The sequence below is a fragment of the Herpailurus yagouaroundi genome, unplaced genomic scaffold (genome assembly GCF_014898765.1).
Source record: "Herpailurus yagouaroundi ecotype Mexico unplaced genomic scaffold, PumYag 139, whole genome shotgun sequence".
Classification (NCBI taxonomy): Eukaryota; Metazoa; Chordata; class Mammalia; order Carnivora; family Felidae; genus Herpailurus; species Herpailurus yagouaroundi.
Genome location: NW_024412394.1, coordinates 56,543,855 through 56,563,819, shown reverse-complemented (window position 1 = coordinate 56,563,819; position 19,965 = coordinate 56,543,855). Strand labels below are relative to the sequence as shown.

General features: G+C 35.5%; 2 long non-coding RNA genes across 2 annotated transcripts in view; one reads left to right on the top strand and one right to left on the bottom strand.

The window, feature by feature from the left end:
• LOC121029809 (uncharacterized) overlaps positions 1–19,965 on the bottom strand; it is a 386,492-nt gene that overhangs the window by 181,785 nt on the left and 184,742 nt on the right. The window lies entirely within an intron of this gene.
• On the top strand, positions 2,822–11,294 carry LOC121029810 (uncharacterized). The gene is made up of 4 exons (XR_005789917.1): positions 2,822–2,949; positions 3,049–3,309; positions 10,447–10,584; positions 11,022–11,294. It is a non-coding gene; the product is annotated as an uncharacterized LOC121029810 (long non-coding RNA).

Here is a 19,965-nt window from a genome sequence, read left to right as displayed (position 1 = left end):
TAGACTAGATGATCTTTAAGATCCCCTCCAGCCCTAACCTTCTATTAAATGTCAACAATTTCAGAACTACTTTTTCTTTCCCATCTGTACAGTTTTGTCAATATTTAGGCCACTATCTAAGAATTATGGTTTGGGTTTAGCATTTACAATCAATATAGGAATTTTCATTATTATTTAGCTAAGTATCTCTGAATACTGACACTTTTTATTGTCTCACATATTTTAATAACAAACAAAACAACCTTTATGAGACCAAGCAAGACTAAGAAGGTGCTACTGACCAGAGACAAATGTCAAACTAAAGATACTTTGAATATATTGTAAGCATCCTCTTCTTTGGACTTCAAAGCACAATACATTTTTCTTATTCACTATATTCCTATGGTTTTCTAGTTATCTTCAAAATACTAAGATAGATTCAACAAATGGAGGATGCACAAGAATTGTGTAATTTATTATATGAACCTGTGAAATAAGAACTCAAATTATTATTCAGCTGTTCACTACAGGAAACTACATAAGAATACAACATGGTGAATGCACTAGGTGCAAAACTCTGAAGACACTGGCCAACAGGGCAATTGGAAATAAAATCCATGTGCACAACAATCCCTCTGCCAACAAAGACCATGAATAAGGAGAACACAAAATGCAAGTCTACCCTAAACAGTACAAGTGCACTCAAGTAACATATGGTATACTTTCTTGGTACCAATAGAAATAACTAACATTCTTCCAGAATTCACCATAAATTTATAACAACTGTGATAAACACTTTAAGTAATACATTATAAAGGCTAGAAAGCTCTCATCTCCCACATTCTCTTGTATCTAGAATTCTAGATGCAATTGAGATATTAGCAATTAGACGGCATGACATGAATTCAGTACTTATTTAAGTTCAACAAGACTTAATGCATAAGACAACCACTTTTATCTGGGTCAGATCTAGTAGCTGTGGTGTGACTCGAGTCTACAGTTCTGGTGATAGAGTCTTGATTCCCCAGCCACCAATGTTAGTAAAGTTTTCAATTTCCTTGTCGGAATGATTCTGAAACATTATTCTGGAAGTCTCCCTTGAGGCCCAATCGAGCTCCCTATCCTCCCAGAATTCCAACATTTTGTAAGCACATAATTCCTTATGTTTGATGTTTTTTTGCTTAAAATAGCTGAACTGGTTTCTATTGCCAGCAACTGAACCTTGACTAATATAGATTGTTATAAATAATTGTAGATGAAATATTCAAAGATGAATATCTGAGTTGGCTTAAAAGAAGTGAGAACCTGGCTGCCAAAAAGTGTTGAATATTGGTAGACCATGGTCTCAGTAGTAAAACAGATATTTCAGTTACCACCTATGGTCACCCGGAATGAAGTGCCTGTGGAAGGTACAACTTTAGTGAAATAGCAGCAATTTCCAAAACAGAGTATGATAAGCATACGATGCAAGGATGGTCGGGTAGGTTAGTTACCTGTAACTGCATTGGAGATATAAAAGGAAGAAAAATGCAGGCTCTACCATAAAGTCTTTGTTTAAGCCATAGCAGAAAAAAGAAAGTTTGTCTTAAAAGATTGAATCTCTTATGTCTACTGTCACAGAGTTGATTAGCTAAATCAAAAAAAGAATCTGATCCTTTAGCTGATGAATTACAATAAAGTCTTATATTTCTTATGCGAAAACGGGAAATTTGCTTAGAAAAGAGCATAACCATGAAATTTTGGTGACAATTGATTAAGATGGTAATTGGGACCTTTCAGATATCTTTGAGTACACAGTCCCCCCACCAAATCCTACCAAACCTATTGAGTCAACAGACACCTCCTACCCTGACTGATGAGGCTGATTCCACCTTACATAAAGAATTGGAAATGACCTCACTTCAGGCTACTTAACTTGTAAAGGGATACCAGTTATTCACATGTCATACCCTATTTTCTTCCAGATCTGAGTCAAATATCAGCATGTCATTAGTTAGTCATCTGAAACCTAAAATCATTGGTGACCTACAATAACCTTGTGAATATGCTGGAAAAGTCTTGGTAATATATGGAAGAGAAAAGTCAAGACTTAGAAAAAGAAAAGTGTTGAAGTGAGTTTATTACAGGCAACTGCCTCCTATTTCTTCTAGTCCAAAGCACTCAACCTTCACAGAGAGATTAACAACTGAATTGTTGAAGGAGCACCAATATCCTCAGAAAGCACTGTCATAACTGTCCTCTGAAGGCAGGGAGGAAGGAGCCATCTCATACTGTCACTGAAATGGGTTCCTTCATTTCAGTGGGCATGATAAGAGCTAAGGGTACCAGAGACTTAATTATAAAAGGCAAGGAGAATACTGTTGCCATAATGGGTATTAGGGCTAAAGGGACCTTTATAATGAACGTTGAGAATGATTAATTGACAATAGTGTCCTTATAACTAAATAAATAGTCTTATTTGATCTATATAGTGAAAACCTCTAGGTCTGGTGAAAGAGGCTTGATTGACTAGAATTACCCTAATAGAAAAATCACAGCCTCTCACTTAGAAGGCAAGGTACTGATGTGGAAGAATGATATCACCTCTCAGTCTTCCTCAAAGTAACTGCAGTCATTTACCGCAGTCTGTACATTGAGAAAGGAGAAATATTCAGATCTTTTCATGATTTGCGCCATGGACCTCTTATGGTAGCCATGTAATAAACTAAGTTTTGGCCCAAGACCACCTTTCATTTAGGTAAGCATGTCTGAAAACTCATTCTGTAGTTCTTTTCCCTCCTCCTAGGTGTTACAGTAGAAATAGACATTCTTGAGAGCTGGCAAAATTCCAACAATTGTTCTCTAATTCATGGAATGAGAGCTATTATGAGTCATGGTACGTGTGGTAACCACCTTGCAAGATGGTCCCCCAATGACCTCTGCTTCCTGGTATTCACAGCCTTGTGTAACACCCTCCCACGCTGTATCAGGGTTAGTCTGTGTGACTAGTAGAATGGTTATAAAAGGCTAGGTTATAAAAGACATTGTGACTCTGACCTTTGTTCTTCTCTTATATCACATGTTCTGAAGGAGCCACCTGTCATATTATGAGGAAACCCAAACCTTATAGAGAGGCTCATGTGACAAGGAATTGAGTCATTTGAGTGACCTATCATGGAAATGGACCTGCTGATTTCCTGATTTCAGGGCAGACCTTGAGCCAGAACCACCTACTTGAATTCCTAACCCAAGAAATGTGTTCTCAACTCTAGCTACACATCAAATCTATTACCTTTTAAAACTGCACATGACCCTGGCTCAGATTCCAAAGAATTTGATAAAAGATCTGAGGTAAGACTTGGCTGGCTATTTGTAATAAAAACAAAAGATGTTTTGGTTTAAAACTATGATATTGAATCACTATTCCATACTGATTTATTTTTCACCTGGTTCCAATTTTTATAGTTTTTGTATCATTACTTTTTCAACTTATCTTAAATACAAGTGAGAATAAGGCAAGAAAATCAGTCATAAAGAAATCACTAAATCACTTTAATGTGCATGGGAAGTCCCTAGAATCATGTGTAGGATAACACAGAGAATTTCACTGTATTTTCTCTTTCTAGTTCCTCCTATCCTCCAACCACCTTTATTTGGGTGAAATCAGAGCAAAATTACAGCTAAGGTATGACTTTAAAGGACAAAGATTACACAGGGTAGCCTGAATGGCTAGTAGAGAGATGAAAACAAAGAATGGCAATTCTTTGCTCTGATTAGCAACTTTGTGCATAGGTTTGGAACTCAGGAGTCTCTATGCACCTGCCAATCCTCTCTTCTCTGCCAGGCTATCATCATGCAAAGTTTCCCAACCACAAGAGTCAGCTACCACAAATTGCATCCTAGGCACAGCTATTCAATCTCAAATTCCTATAATATATGATGGGCTCAATAAGGTGACATCTGGAAAACCTACATTTGGGGGCTGATCTACAGACATCCTACTGCAGATGTGGACACCAATAACTCCTAATCTAATCTAAAAGGGACTCACCCAAGTCCATCACCAGCTATTATATTTAATGGTATCAGGCAAACTCTAATCAGAAGTTTAGGCAAGAGACATGGAAAAGAACAAAGAGTTCCCCAATAACTGAGTATGATTAAAGGAAGGATTGCTTTCAGCAAGAGGCCTAAGAGTTTAGTTCTAAGTGTTTTTCCAACCTTTTCCCCACACAGTACTGCCTTTCTGACATGCTCAGTGCCTAATCCAACACACATCTTCAACAAAGCTGGGATTCCATTTTGGTAGACCTTCACTGGCTTGACAGTGAGGAGATAGAGTGCTAGAGACAGAGGAGATATTTTTAAAAAATATATTGTTATTCACATGACTGAAAATCTGATATCTACTCCACTACTTTCCCCTTTGGAAAGGAAGAATGTATTAGGAAGGTTTTTCATATGCTCTCCCCTGAGAGGTTATCCAGCCTTCACTTAAATATCACCAGTAAGAGAGATCTTAACAATTACCAATGTCATCCATTCTATGAACAACACTAGAAATTAATAAAGCTTCTCTTTGAGGCCAAATCATACTACCTAAATTTCCCACATACTGATCCAAGTTTTGTCCTCTGAATGACAGAAATCAAATCCTATTCTTCTATCTGCAAGATTTCAAATACTGAAAGACAACTATAATGTCCTATCTTTTCTAGACTAAACATCTCTAAATCCTTCAACTCTTCTTGCTAAGACATAATATTATATCCTCTTACCTTCCCATGTGTCCCTGAATATGCTTTGATTCAATGTTTCTCAAATGCTTATTTAGTAGCTTGTTTTCTAAAACAGAAAATCTACATAGTCCCACCTACATATATTACAATCCAGTAATTCTAGGGTAAGGCTTGGAAATTTACATTTAAAAATTCCCAGTAGGGGTGCCTGGGTGGCTCAGTCGGTTAAGTGGCCGACTTTGGCTCAGGTCATGATCTCACAGTTCATGAGCTCGGGCCCGCATCAGGCTTTGTGCTGACAACTCAGAGCCTAGAGCCTGCTTCGGATTCTGTGTCTCCCTCTCTCTCTCTGTCCCTTCCCCGCTTGCACTCTCTCTCTCAAAAATAATAAATAAACATTAAAAATGTTAAAAAAAATTCTCAGTAAATTTCAGTACAGTCAATATTCTAGGTTATTAATATGATGCCCTGAACAAAACCATAACTATAGTTGAAAGAAGAAGTAATTATTATCTCCTTAAAGTCAAGTACTATACTCCTATTGACAGAGTCTAAGATTGGATCATAAATATTAGTATTAACTATTTTCAGAATACTAGCAAATAGAATTTCTAGGAGGTATCTCTTATGTCATCTTATTATCTTCTTATGCCCATGCCACTGGACAGTTTTACCAAGGTACATAGGTGATAAGCAATCACTTTCATTTTTCTAGCCTCTCAGCTTAGACTAAAAATCTAATTTTAGATTTTTCAAATCAAGAAATTTTCTATGCCAGAAAAGCACATCTTCAAGTGCATTAGTCATGTGGGATCATAACAAAATACCATACTCTGGATATTTCTTAAGCAACAGAAATTTACTTTTCACAGTTCTGGAGGTTGGAAGTCTAAGACCATACCAGCATAGTCAGATCCAAATGAGCATTCTCTTCTTGGCTTGCTAACAGCTGCTTTCTTGCTATATGTTCATATGCCCTTTCCTCTGAGTGCATGTGCAGAGAGAGAGAGAGAGAGAGAGAGAGAGAGAGAGAGAGAGAGCTAGGTCTCTGGAGTCTCTTCTTTTAAGAGCACTAAGTCTATCATGAAGACCCCACTCTGATGATCTCATCTAAACCTAATTATCTTCCAAAGACCCCCCATCTCCAAATACTATCACATTGGGGCTTATGGCTTCAATGTATGAATTTTGAAGGGACACAATCCAGGCCATAACAACAAAGTAGAAACTTTCTAGTAACTTGTTCTATCATGATTATATGCACACTCCAGTATGGGAAATAACAATGTTCATTCTGTTCCCAGTTGCTAATCTTTTCCTTATATTTTTAAATTGAAGCTCAACTCACCAATATCAAGTAAACTTCCAGGATTAGCTCCGCCTCTGATCTACTCATGTATCCTCAATAAATACTTGAACTGATTTTAGGAATTCATATTTAATATAAGCTTTCCAAGGATAAAAAACAATTTCTCAAATTCTTTAGTAAATCTCCACAGTATTGAGTTTTATAGTCTTTATATAGTAGATGACCAATGAATAAGAAATAATTCAATGGAAATTATTAATTTTTCCTACCGTGTCACTTTCAAACCTTCTCCTTTTTTCAAAAATATACATATACTTATTAAGGTATCAGGCACTGTTCTAGATACTGAAAAGAAGCAATTAATAAAATCTATATGCCCTCCTTTATAGAGTTAATGGCCTAGATGGAGATATATGTATTGAAAATAATCATCACAGAGATGAAATATACAATTAAAGTTGTGATAAGCACCTTCAGGAAAAAGAACTAAATAAAATGAAAATAAAGTTGTGGCAGACATTGTGAAGGAAAAGTAGATTGACAGATTACAATGCGGGCCTGACTAGCACAAAATTCAGGGAGGACTTCTGTGAAAAAGCCATGTTAGGAGAGATCTGAATGACGAGCAGATGACAGCCAAGCAAAAGGACAAATTCCAAGCAAAGGGAATAGGACAGAAAAAGATCCAAAGCAGTAAGGAGCTTAGCCAGCCCCTTTGGGGTAAATGAAAAAAGAACATGTGGCTAAAATGGGAGAGAAAATAGATTATGATGAGCGTGGAGAGTTATACAGGGACCACTTACAGATCAGTTAGAGGGGGTTAGATGTATTCTAAATGTACTGCACAGACACTGAAGAGCTACAGCAGGGAGTGCTGCAGTTTTAGATCACTCAAAGCTACTACATGCAGAATATGTTGAAGGGAGACAAGAGGAAATAGACAATCAAGTTTGCAAGCTTCCACAGAAGATAGTTTAGGGGAGAAAAGATATTTGCTTAGACTACAATAACAGTGGATATCTGAAAAAGCAGGCAGATTTGAGGTATATTTTGGAAATATATTCCAGAGGAATCAAAACGGGGGTGTAGAGGTTGACACACATTTGCTTTCATACAATGCTTACAAACAGTATGTGCTTTCTATAACTGCTAAGACTCACAAAGATATCTTTATGTCTAATTGCCCCTTTATCTTTTGCCTAAATGTTCATTTCAGGTAAAAGCTAGATTTGTTTAACTTTGTACAACAACCAGCACAGCGTGATAACCATATTACAGTCTCTTAAATTCACTTAATAAAATTGTATCTAACAAGATTCTGGGGTTCTTAGTGAGTCAATATTATAAATATTGAAGGAGAGTGTCACAAGGGACAGACTTTTAATTCAAAAGAACCTGACATTCTCTTTAAATGGCATTTTTCCCAAAAGTTAATATCAATTTTAAGGAATTAGAATGTGAACTCATAACATTAACCTCAAATACAAGCTTCTAGCAACCACCAATATCCCCAACTTTAGTGAAACCTATCTCTAAATTTGAAGTGAAACTATAACTGCACTTTAATGTTACAAATAAGATTTCTATGTGAAACATGCAGGACTTCCAAAATACATAGGATGCATAGAATGATGTTGCAAAATAAAACAGTTTAATAGTCAGATTCTTACTGCCTTTGAATATGGAAATATAAAACTCCTTGCTCCTAAGCTATATAGTCAGAAAAAAAAATCAAATGGGTAAAAAATAGTGTTAAAGTCATATAACATCCTTTAACTTTAAAAATCATGCTAACTTTTCTCTCTCCTAGAATGTCAGCTGAGAAAGAAACAAATTGAATTACATAGCTGCAGATATTCTTTTCAATGTTTTCCTTACTAGAAAAGGGATAGATATTTTTTGAAAAAAGAAAGGGGAAAAGCCTAGTCAAGAGGAAAGAGATTCCAAAAGGATTTATATATATATACAAAGATCATATCTTCTCTATCAACCCACTTTCCTATTTCAACCCTGATCATTTTCTTCATGGACAATAAGCACTAACCTAGTGTAAAATAGTGTAGGAAGAGTATGTGCGTATGTGATGAATAAAATACAAGCTGCACCCATTTTGGGTGTTTTTATCATTAACTGCTGTTGCATAAACTGAACATACAATGGGCTGTGACACTGGATAAATCATTTGTTTCCACTTGTTATTGATGACATTTCATAACTCGTTTGGGGCTCTGCTTTGCCCCGTCACTCGTGAGTTATGAGGTCATCAATCATGACTGGGAATAAATGATTTATGTAAGTCACCCTATTGTATATTTTAGGTACAGTATACAATAAAACACACACTATTGATTTCTAATATTGTTGCATTACGTTTATCATGTGTGTTTGTGAGACTGTGATCTTGTGTCATCTGCTGCAACTGAGTACGAGATGCTAAAATAATTTATGAGAAAAGAAATGTACAAAAATGACTCAGAGAATTCCTATTTTTAATTAATATCTTGCTAAAGCAATTTTAAAGGCCTCCTGAATTAAAAATACTGTCTCAAGTAAGGGGAGTTGCAGTTAAGGACATGAAGTCAATATATAAGGTCATGATTAGGAAACAGAAAAGGACTAAGGAGACCTTTCAATAGAGGATATGCCACCCTGAATAACCTACGGAGATACTGAAGACAAATCTCCCACTGAGAAACACTGTACCGTGTATTACACTTGAAAGGATCAATGGCTTAGTAACAAGAATACCATGGAAATACAAAAAAAAACTTCTTCCAGCCATTTTTAGAGAGGAAAAAGGTAGAGTGGGGAACAAAAACCAAACTGCTCCCTTTCATTGATGAAAGCTTAGAACCTTTAACTATAATACAGGTTGAATTTGCAAAGAATCCACAAGCAAGTTTAATTAACATATTAATTGAAAATGAACATACAGTGATTAGGAAAATACTCTTACTTGAATGGAATTCTTTAAAAAGAATATAGCATCTTAAGGGATTGGAAAATTTTTCTTTTGCTTCCTTCCCATTTCATCTCCCAACTGACTTCTATTTTTTTTTCTTGATGAGCTTAAAACTATAAACATGATTTAAAAAAAAAAAAAAAACTACAAGAAAATGCAAAGAAATTTGAGGGAGGCAATCAAAAACATATTGAAAATCAAACCTAGAATAAGAGCATCAAAAATCTAGGAACTTTCAGCTATTTGCAATTACAAGAGTAATTGCTATTTTAACATGTTTTGCTTGTTCCAAAGAAACTCTGGTTCGTAAGCTGAAATTCAAGGAGTTTAAATCACCACGAAATCTTTTAGGAGCTGATCAAGACTAAATATACAATCAAAACAACCTATTATCTACATATTTTAGTTGATTAAAAAAATAAGGTACTACTCTGAACAGTACTACACAGAAGTTGTTGACCAGCTGGGTTCAATTCCCAGTGATGATAAAAAAATAAATAAATATTTAATCTGAAGTATGAAGAATTTAGGTCAGATATAAAGAAAAAATTATTTTTCTTACAGGAAAGTATTAGATATTGACATTAGCTATTGAAAACAGTTGTAGAATTTTCTTTGGAAATTTTTAATAGTAATTTTACTTTTTATAATGGTTTAGGTTTGCCCTATTCTAATGGCCAAGGGTTGAATTATAAATTCAAATAACTTCTCACAATTTCTTTCACTGCTTAATCCTATGATGATACTAATTAATTAAGAGCACTGTTTTATAGAGCAACAGCATAAGAGGATTGAGAATTTCAAAAGTGAGAGTTGGTAGCTTTTATTGACTAGTAAGGTGATATATGAGAAAGCAAGTCAGAAGTCCACAGTTTAGCTAAAAATTCTCAGTTTAAGTCCAATATTATTAAGAAATATTTAATTTTTAAGGTTTTTCCCTAGATTTTTTTCTATTTGCCTTAATTAAGTATAAGATTTCTTAACCTACAGCATTGACTGGGCTTTAAGGGAGTTTAATACCTGAAATTGTATTAAAAAGTTACATATGATAAACACATATGATAAACACATATGTATATTTCTGGGGAAAGAGCTCATGACATTATTAAACTTTATTCAGAGTCCAGGTCTAGAAACAAAAAAAATTAAAAATTTTAAAAATGATTACAAACCACTGATTCAAGAGGCTGTCATTCACAATCAAGTCTATTATCCATCTTTCCAAATTGTTTATAAAAATAATTCCATTTTTTAAAGTTATTCTTTTGCCCCACCCCACCCCCACCTTTTTTTCCGCTGCCCCCACCCCACTCCATCTCTCTGTCTCTTATGGCCTTGATTGGTTTTGGCAATTGGTCAGAATAAAGTACTTAAACTCAGTGGCTAATTTTTATATCTTTCAAGTGTCTTTGGATAAAAGTCTGATTGTAAATTCAAAGTATGAACTTAACTAAAATCACTTTTTTTCTTGTATGCAGATATCAATTAGATGTGATCTGCCTTCTCCCCTACACATAATCAAAAGAGTAGCTGCTACTTAAATGTGGAGGAAACTCATATATGGAATCAAAACAGTCACTGAAGAAAAAAAAATTTCCTCTTCTAAAACTCAAAGGGTAAACTTTGTAATGTTTTAATTTCAGATTTTATATTTTTAATGATAACAGTGCCATGAGCTATGGGAATATTATCATTTGATATAAGGAGACTACAAAGAGAGGCAGACAGTGTAATTAGGAAGCATCTTTGCAGATATGTATAGTAAGTGGTACATGATCAATTCAGGATATTTTTTGGAAGGAAGAAAGGAAGGGAAGAAGGAAATAAGAAAGAAAGAACAAAAGAGAAACGAACAGGATATAAACCTGGCTTAATCAGTTTAGAGCCATTTTAATAAGCTTGTTCCCCAAGCATTAGAAATGCTGATGGAACCACAGCCTATACATTTGGTCCTTTACCAGGTTGGGTATGAGGAGACTAGGGACTTAACCCCAGCTCTGCTCCTGACTCACTGACTGACCTCAAGCCAGTTAACCCATCTGTTGTTTTTCAGAAGGTGATGACTTGGAGACTGTCTAGCAATTGCTGTGCATTAATGGGGTGACAGTCAGAGGAAGACGCCTGGGGCAGAAGAGCTTCAGTGTAAGGAAATCAGCCTTTACTGCTCTGCCCAATCATGTCAGCACCACTGCTCTTTCAAGGGGCTTCCCGCCATTGTTGCTCCCTGCTCCGGAACACCCCATGCTGCCAAAGCCACTGCAGGGGGTCACCTTTAACAGACAACCTCATTTTCAAATTTCCAGACCACTAAATCAAATGAACCAGTGCAAGAGTAATTTTTTTTTAAGGTTGCCAGAGAGATGCATAGAAGAGTTGCCTATCTTGGGAAGAGAAAATTACAGCAGGAGTCTCGCTTTGTGATGATTGGAAAAGAAGGTGATCAGAAAGCAGCTTCTTGAGTTTGGGAATTATTTAGATTTTAAATTGTGTTTTGCTCTACATCAAATTGGATTAGATTCCTTGAATCTTCTAAGACTTTGATCCAGCCCATTTCACATTTACAAATTAAAAGGCAGCTTCAGCAGTGAAAATCATATAAGATACAACAAGAAAGCTTTGAGGGGCATACAGGCAGATTTAGCCTAAAGGCCCATCCACTTGCGTAGTGTCTCATACCAACATGTTTGTGCTTTGAGAAAATACACTCAATTCCTATAATGCTAAACATTCTTCAATAGAGAGGCATGCATTCATAAAGCAGTTGTATATCTACAATCCTTTATACTGTTTCATGTTTCTGAATCCAATAGTAATTTAGTCTATTAGAATCAATACCCCTAATTCATAAAAGCAAATTTTCAGGGCACTAAAAGTGTTGTACAAATGCAGACCAGTTAAAATTTTAACCAAAGTTAAAATAAATGAGTGTCATATATTTGACACTTAACACGTCCATGACAACTAGGCTCACCCTAAACAATCATGCAGAAGTGAAAGCAGTGAGGAAAAAGAAAGGAAGAGGGTAAAACATTCAAATCTAAAAGTTTACAACGGTAAATATGAGTGTGCAGGAATACTTAAAGAAAAATCACTGATCTCCCTATGCATGAGCAGGAAGTTTGAACCTAAATATCATCCATCCAAACTATAAAGGTTAGACCAGACATCCGTTAAGAAATAAAAGGATCATCAGCTAACCCCAAAAAGAATCCTTCAGCTTAGTACACTCCAGCAACTTCCCAATGCCACAATGTGTGTGCAAGGCTTCATCAACAGGGTTTGAAAAGCACTGCTATTCTCCAGATAGTGCTCACTACATGAACGCTAACATAAATCAAAAATACTGGCATGTGTTCCCTGTAGTCACTGCAGCTTAATCCGCTTACTCTAACCCTTCCCACCTTCACACAGGGTCATCTCTCCATGTAACCGACATATTCCCCTTTCAAAAATCTTTTTTTTTCATGAAGGTTTATAAATGCCTTATTGATTTTCCACACAAGGCCAGTCAACTTCTGACTTCACAAAAGGAGTTGAATAAAGTGGCTGAACCCACTGCTGTTTCCCTACCTACATAAGTAAAGTACCACTACCCAGTTAATTTTAGTTCTACTAACTGACCTGGTTACAGGATAGCCATCATCAGCCCTGGGTCCCCAAAGACAAAGACCCTTCTGTGCTCTTGCCTGACTATAAAGTTGCAAAACCAGTGGTCAAATAATTGCTTAGCCTGCTTGATTCTTCACCACCCCCTTACCCCATCTCAGTCCTATATACCGCAAAAAAAAAAAAAAAAAAAAAAAAAAAAAATCTAGATGCAGCTTCTGAAAACTTTCTTTTGATATGTGATCACCTTTTCAACAAATCAGTCAAAAAAGACTGTCATGTATCTTCTGCATTTAAACATTAATATTAAGGTTATAAACTTTAACATGTTTTTGTCTCTGACTTCACTGATAATTTTCCACAATTTTTAAGAAAATATTTATTTTCTTATCTTTATTATAGATTACTTTTTATTATTTTATCATAGGTTATTAAGATTTCAGCTATTTCATAGTTTTAAATCTTATTTTATTTACATTCTTTTTAAAAAAAAATTTTAATGTTTATTTTTGAGAGAGACAGAGACAGAGAGAGACAGAATGCAAGCAGAGGAGGGGTAAAGAGAAAGGGAGACACAGAATCTGAAGCAGGCTGCAGGTTCCCAACTATCAGCACAGAGCCAAACACAGGGGTTGAACTCACAAACCACGAAATCATGACCTGACTGAAGTTGAATGTTCAACCAACTGAGCTACCTAGTTGCCCCTTTATTTATTTATTTATTTATTTACTTACTTACTTACTTACTTACTTATATTATTTCATTCACAATTTCTTCTTAGTTTCCATTTTCTTTTTTTAAACAAAATAAAGAATTTTCAAAAATGATCTGGCATTGAATTGTTCCTGCTTTAGCAACTGAACTACAGTATAGGCAAAAATAATACACACATTTTATATATATATAGTGGAAAGTAGTAAATAGGCCTATACAGTTGCAAAGTTTCCACATTTTAAAGTAATACAATATTAATGCTAATTAAACTGAAAAGTTAATGATATATATTGTAATCCCTAGAGTAACCATTAAATATATATGAATTCCAAATACTCTAAAAACATTTCTATGGTCCAAGTAAGACAGCAAAGTAAAAACAGAGGAATAAAAAACAGGAGGAAAAAGAGAAAACAATTTTTTTAAATGTGACTTAAATCCAACCACATCAATAATTACATTAAATGCAAGTAGATTAATAATTCCATTTAAAAATCAAAGATTGGGGCGCCTGGGTGGCTCAGTCGGTTAAGCGGCCGACTTCGGCTCAGGTCACGATCTCACACTCCGTGAGTTCGAGCCCCGCGTCGGGCTCTGTGCTGACCGCTCAGAGCCTGGAGCCTGTTTCAGATTCTGTGTCTTCTTCTCTCTCTGACCCTCTTCCATTCATGCTCTGTCTCTCTCTGTCTCAAAAATAAATAAACGTTAAAAAAAAAAAATTTTAAATCAAAGATTGTCACAATGGATTTTTTTAAAAGCAGGACCCAAGTCTATGCTGTATATATGAGATGAATTTTAAATACGAACACACAAATAATTTAAAATTAAATGGATCAGGGTGGGGGGGTAGTGCCTGGCTGGCTCAGTGGATTAAGCATCTGACTTTTTTGATATTGGCTCAGGTTATGATCTCACAGTTTGTAAATTCAAGCCCTAGGTTGACTGGCCACACTAACAGTGTGGATCCTCTTTGGGATTCTCTCTCTCCCTCTCTCTTTGCCCCTCCCCTAACTGCACACACTCTCTCAAAAAAAATAAACTTAAAAAATTTATAAAAAATTAAATTAAATTAGATGGGAAAAGATATACCATTTAAATAGTAAATACAAAGCTGGAGTGGCTATCATAGCAGCTTTATTTATAATAAACTAAAATTTAAAAGCCTACATTCTAATAAAAGGAAAGTGGATAAACAAACCACAATTCAACTGTGCAATGAAATACTAGTTGGCAATTAACAGGACCTAACTGCTGATACACCCAAGTATGGATATATCTCAAAAACATACTAAGTGAAAAAGTTTCGCTCAAAACAACCTACTGTATGAATTCCATTTGTATTCCATTCTAAAACAGGTAAAATTAATCTGTAATGGAAAATATCAGAATTGTAGCTGTTTCTAAGTGGGCTGGGCAGGGATTGACAGAGAAGGGGCATGAAGGAATTTTCTGGGGTCATGGTAGTGTTTCACAGGATGATCCTGGGGATGCTTATACAGGTGCATGTAATTATCAAAAACTAATGAAAATACACTTAAGAATTCTGTATTTCATTGTATGTAAATTTTACACCAAAAGAAAAAAATGTAAATAGAACACAAATTAATGATATGCATGCTAGGTGTTAGGGGAAATTGTACTGATGTCTGCACTTTCATTTGAAATGCATCAAAAATAATAGATGAATCGAAGAATGTAGGAACAACTAAATGAATAGATCTGGGACAAAGCAATACACTAAAATGTTAATAGAAGCATCTAAGTGGTAGTTACATGGTGATCACTGAGAGATTCTTTCAACTTTTCTGTATGTTTAAAATTTTTCTAAACAAAAGTTGAAAAATTACATATTAAAACAAAAATATAAAGAGGGAAGATGAAGAGGGGTACACAGAGGGCTAAACTGTATCTGCTTTGCTCTTGAAAACACAAAATGGTCTGAAGCAAATAGAGCAAAACATTATGATTTTAAAGACCCTAGTATTCATGGGTATTAGTTGTATTATTCTCTTTTCTCTCTTTTATTCATATTTTTCTTCATGCTTCAAATGTTTCATAATTTCATTTTTTTATAAACTATAAATGGAATGACTGTAATACATTAGAGTATGAAGGGCAATGTACTGAATCCTGGGACCTGGCATTTTAGCACTCACCCGATCATTAAGGGCTATGAACCTGGTATAAAGTGACAAAAATCTCCCTGACCTTAGTTTCTTCATTTGTAAAATAAGAGAATTAAACTGAGTTGATATATTAGAGATTAATTTCATCTCGACAATTCTATAAACCTAAAATAAGCAAAAATAAACAAAAGTGTATTTTTAGGAATTGCTTCCTGTGAAATGTTATACATGAGCCCAAATACTCAGAGTTAATCATACAAGTAGTCAGAGAATAATTTTGTGCATAATGGAATCACAATCTTTAAATTTTTACTCAGCCTACTAAATGCAATAAAGTAACATATAAGTAGGGGGTTAATCATTACTGAAGAGCCCAAAGCCCAGAAAGAAAGAGAAGCAAGGTTTAGTTTTTAAGACATAATTTCTACTATTTATTCTTCTCATAACTTGGGGTCTTGGGAATTCCATTTTAAGCCTCACTTTTTTTATCCTTACATTATGGGGATTACAGTCAATGACCTGTAAGAACACTGCCAGCTCTAAGATTCTACAATTAGAATTCTATTTGGGTTAAATACCTGTGAGTATACATTACTAAACATTTATTTATCCTCTCATAACCACTAGTACTCTACCTTTTTTTTCAAAGCCACTCAAGAGTACTGTCATTATCAATCCCCACCAAACAGCTACCCAAAATTGGTGTTGTTAGTGAATTATATGCAGTGGACAAATTAATCTTGTAAAACTATTGGGATTAAAATTTTCAATGCAGCATTTAGGGATATAAAAATAGGGTACTTCTGAAAATCAAACAGCATGTTGCCACGTTACCAACTAGTACCATCTTTTGGGTCTGCCATCATGTTCCATATGTACACAGGAAGGAAAATTAGAAGCAAAAATGAGAACTTGACGTATTTAAGGTCGATACTTAGCTGCTACTTGGTAGTTCCCAATCCCTTAAAGGAAATTACTTGACTGAGCTTGAAACACTGTTTTTGGTTATCAATTGAGTTAGACATTTAAGACCTGTCTTTCTGGCCACAAAATGAAACTTCTATCATCTTTTTCCAAAACAAACAAGCAAACAAACAAAAAGAGTAGGACCAGGGAAGGAGGAGATTTTTATCCTTTAAATTCATGTACTCTTTATCGCTTCTTGGCCTTTTGGTCAAGTATAAATTCACGTACATCATTAACTCTTACCAATGCAACTTATCCATTATATATTTACAACTATAATTCTTTATGAAAGAAGAGGATTTCTAAAATGTAATAATTATTGCTACTTCTCAAAAAAAAGTGTCCCTATTTAAACAATGCTATAATTTCTTTTCTGTGAACATTCTAATTTTTTTTAATTTAATATTTATTTATTTTTGAGAGAGAAAGAGACAGAGAGTGAGTGGGAGGGACAGAGAGAGAGGGAGGCACAGAATCCGAAGCAGGCTCCAGGCTCTGAGTGGTCAGCATGGATCCCAAGGTGGGGCTTGAACCCGTGAACCTTGAAATCATGACCTGAGCTGAAGTCGGATGCTTAACTGATTGAGCCACCGAGGCACCCCCATATGAACATTTTATTTTGAATAAAAAGTTTCTAAATCCCATTCAACAGGGCAACACATCTTACCTGAAATAAGTTTTTCAAAGTTTCTAATATAATCTCATTTCTCAAAAACTGAAATGTTTGCCCATGGAGAAATTTATGTTTCTGGAAATACAATGCCATATTGAGACTTCTGCTTTTTAAATAGATTAAGAACAATTTCTTTTTCCTCTTTGATTCTTTGCTATTTTCTTAGCCACTTTATCTTTTTCTTTTTATTTCACGTATAATTTTTCTCCTTTCTTATACCTAACTTATGTTAATTGTTTCCCAGTGTTCTAATACGGTTAACATTTAAGTCCTCCCCAGTGGAGTCTAGTGGAGGAATGCATTCCATTGTGCAAAAAAAGCTTTTGCCAAAGAAGCTAAAGAAAAAACAAAAAGATCTGAAGAAACAAATCTATTTTTCCGTCATTACGTGCCTGAAAGGAACCTGCCACCTAGAAGAAAATCTGTTTAGTTTTACAGTATAACTAATTATGCATGAGTTTAGACCAGAATCCCTAATGTTCAAAGAAACCATATTATGCCGTAGAGTAGAGCCATCTTTCATTTTTAAGAATTGATATAGGGGGCGCCTGGGTGGCGCAGTCGGTTAAGCGTCCGACTTCAGCCAGGTCACAATCTCGTGGTCCGTGAGTTCGAGCCCCGCATCGGGCCCTGGGCTGATGGCTCGGAGCCTGGAGCCTGTTTCCGATTCTGTGTCTCCCTCTCTCTCTGCCCCTCCCCCGTTCATGCTCTGTCTCTCTCTGTCCCAAAAACAAATAAACCTTGAAAAAAAAAAAAAAGAATTGATATAGGCTTCTGGTAGCTGTAGAGTACATTTGTCCATCATACTCATAACACTCATAACAGTTTTTTGTAAGCTACAAAACCAAAGGCCAATGAAGAATTAATAATGGCTACATCCAATAGATATTAGCAACTACAGGGGAGGCTTCAGGTTTTTGCTTAATATTCTGCATGCCCATCTCTAGTTAGTCTAAATGCATTTAAAAAAAAAAATCGGGATGCACCTCTGTACCATTGTTTTTAAGCCCCAAGAAAGACATAAATTTAACAATAAACATTAACTAAAATGGTCCAGGGGGGAAAACATAATTTTTATTTGTTTGTTTGTTTGTTTCTCAAGGGGCAGGCAGAACCAAATTTGTTGGCTCTCCCAGAATCAATATGTAAAAGTGTGAAAAAGAATGTCAGTATTTCTGTGGCTTATATTTCTTTGAGAGGGAGGAAAGGGGACATATTCTCTGTGTCTCTGTGTTTTACATACAGCTTTAAGCTCTAGATGGTCGTGGGATGGGATTTGGAAAGGGAGGGTGGGGGAAATGCAGAGCCGCATGAAGACTTTTATTCTAGGAGTATTCTAAAGGTCAAGAGATTTCTGGATTACTCCCCCAAAAAATACATAAAACTATATTTCTGGATTATCCAGAAGACAGATGAAACTACTGCCCATCTCCTATCCCATTTATTACTGACATATCCACTTTATTTTTTTTTTAAGGTTTATTTATTTTGAGAGAGAGAGAGAGAGAGCCCATGCACATGAGCAGAGAAGGGGCAGAGAGAGAGGGAGATAGAGAATCCCAAGGCTGGGCTTGATCTCACAAATCTTCAGATCATGACCTGAGCCAAAATCAAGAGTCAGACCTTTAACCAACTGAACCACCCAAGCGCCCAGACATACCCACTTTAAAGAAAGAAATTCTGGTTTCCTTAGGATGGGAGTGTGCGGGAGACAAGTTCTATTACCCCACACAGAGCTCTTCTAAACCTCTCTAAACTCAAGTCAATAGTAATAAAAATAATTTCTTTATTCCATTACTTTGGACCAAAAAAGACAGAAGAATAAAAGAGAAAAAATGTCGGGGGATGCTTAATGTGGCTGCAGGGCCTATGTATATAAGTGAGGCAAGAAAGGAAGACTGCTAATCAAATAGTTAGACTTGGGAATCACTGTTCTGGGTGAAGTTGCCAGATCCCTTCCATGTTTGTAAAGACACTCAGTTAAATACCAATTGTGTTGATAAGTTGTGTCGCCTATTATCTAAAAACAGTTACTAGGGGCTCTTACGGACTCAGTCCCTTGGTTAAGCATCCAAGTTCAGCTCAGGTCATGATCTCATGGCTTGTGAGTTCGAGCCCCACAACAGGCTCTGTGCTGTCAGCTCAGAGCTTGGAGCCTGCTTCTAATTCTGTGTCTCAGTCTCTCTCTGCCCCTCCCCCGCTCGATCGTGCGCTCTCTTGCTCTCTCTCTCTCTCTCTCTCTCAAAAACAAACATTGAAAAATAAAAAAAAACAGTTTTAATAAATAGGTATTCTTTCTACCTTACCATGAAGCTAGAATCCACTAGTTTTGGGTTTTTTTTTTTCATTCTTTCATCGTAATATTGGGTTCATAATCCTTTTGCTAGACATTGTTCTCCTCCCTCCAACTATTTTCACAACCAGTTCCAAAAGAGAAACAAATAAATCACGTGAAGGGAAATAACTATAGATTTGGAAAAACAAACATGATAATTCCTAGGGACACACAGAATCAAAAAGATCATTTGAAATACTATATCTCTATATTTGAAAGTGAAACTGTGCTGAATACTATTAATAACAAGTTAAATAAAACACAACAGGGGCATTTACAGTCCAATTAGATTACTAATGAAAAAGTAAACTATTTCTTTCATGCCATAAAATGCTATTTTCCATGTAGAATATGTATCTTCCTGGTATATAATTATTCCTTCTAAACAATTTCTTTTCTGAAACATGCTGTTAACAGTGACTGGCAATAGCGACTGTGTGTAAAAATACTACAGACACAGGTTAGTATGTTAAAGAAAAGACTAAACATATTGTAAAAGATAAGGAACCCATAATGGAAGAATTAAGCAATCAAAATGCATTTATAAACACTTTTTTCTCTTTTTCCTCCATATGG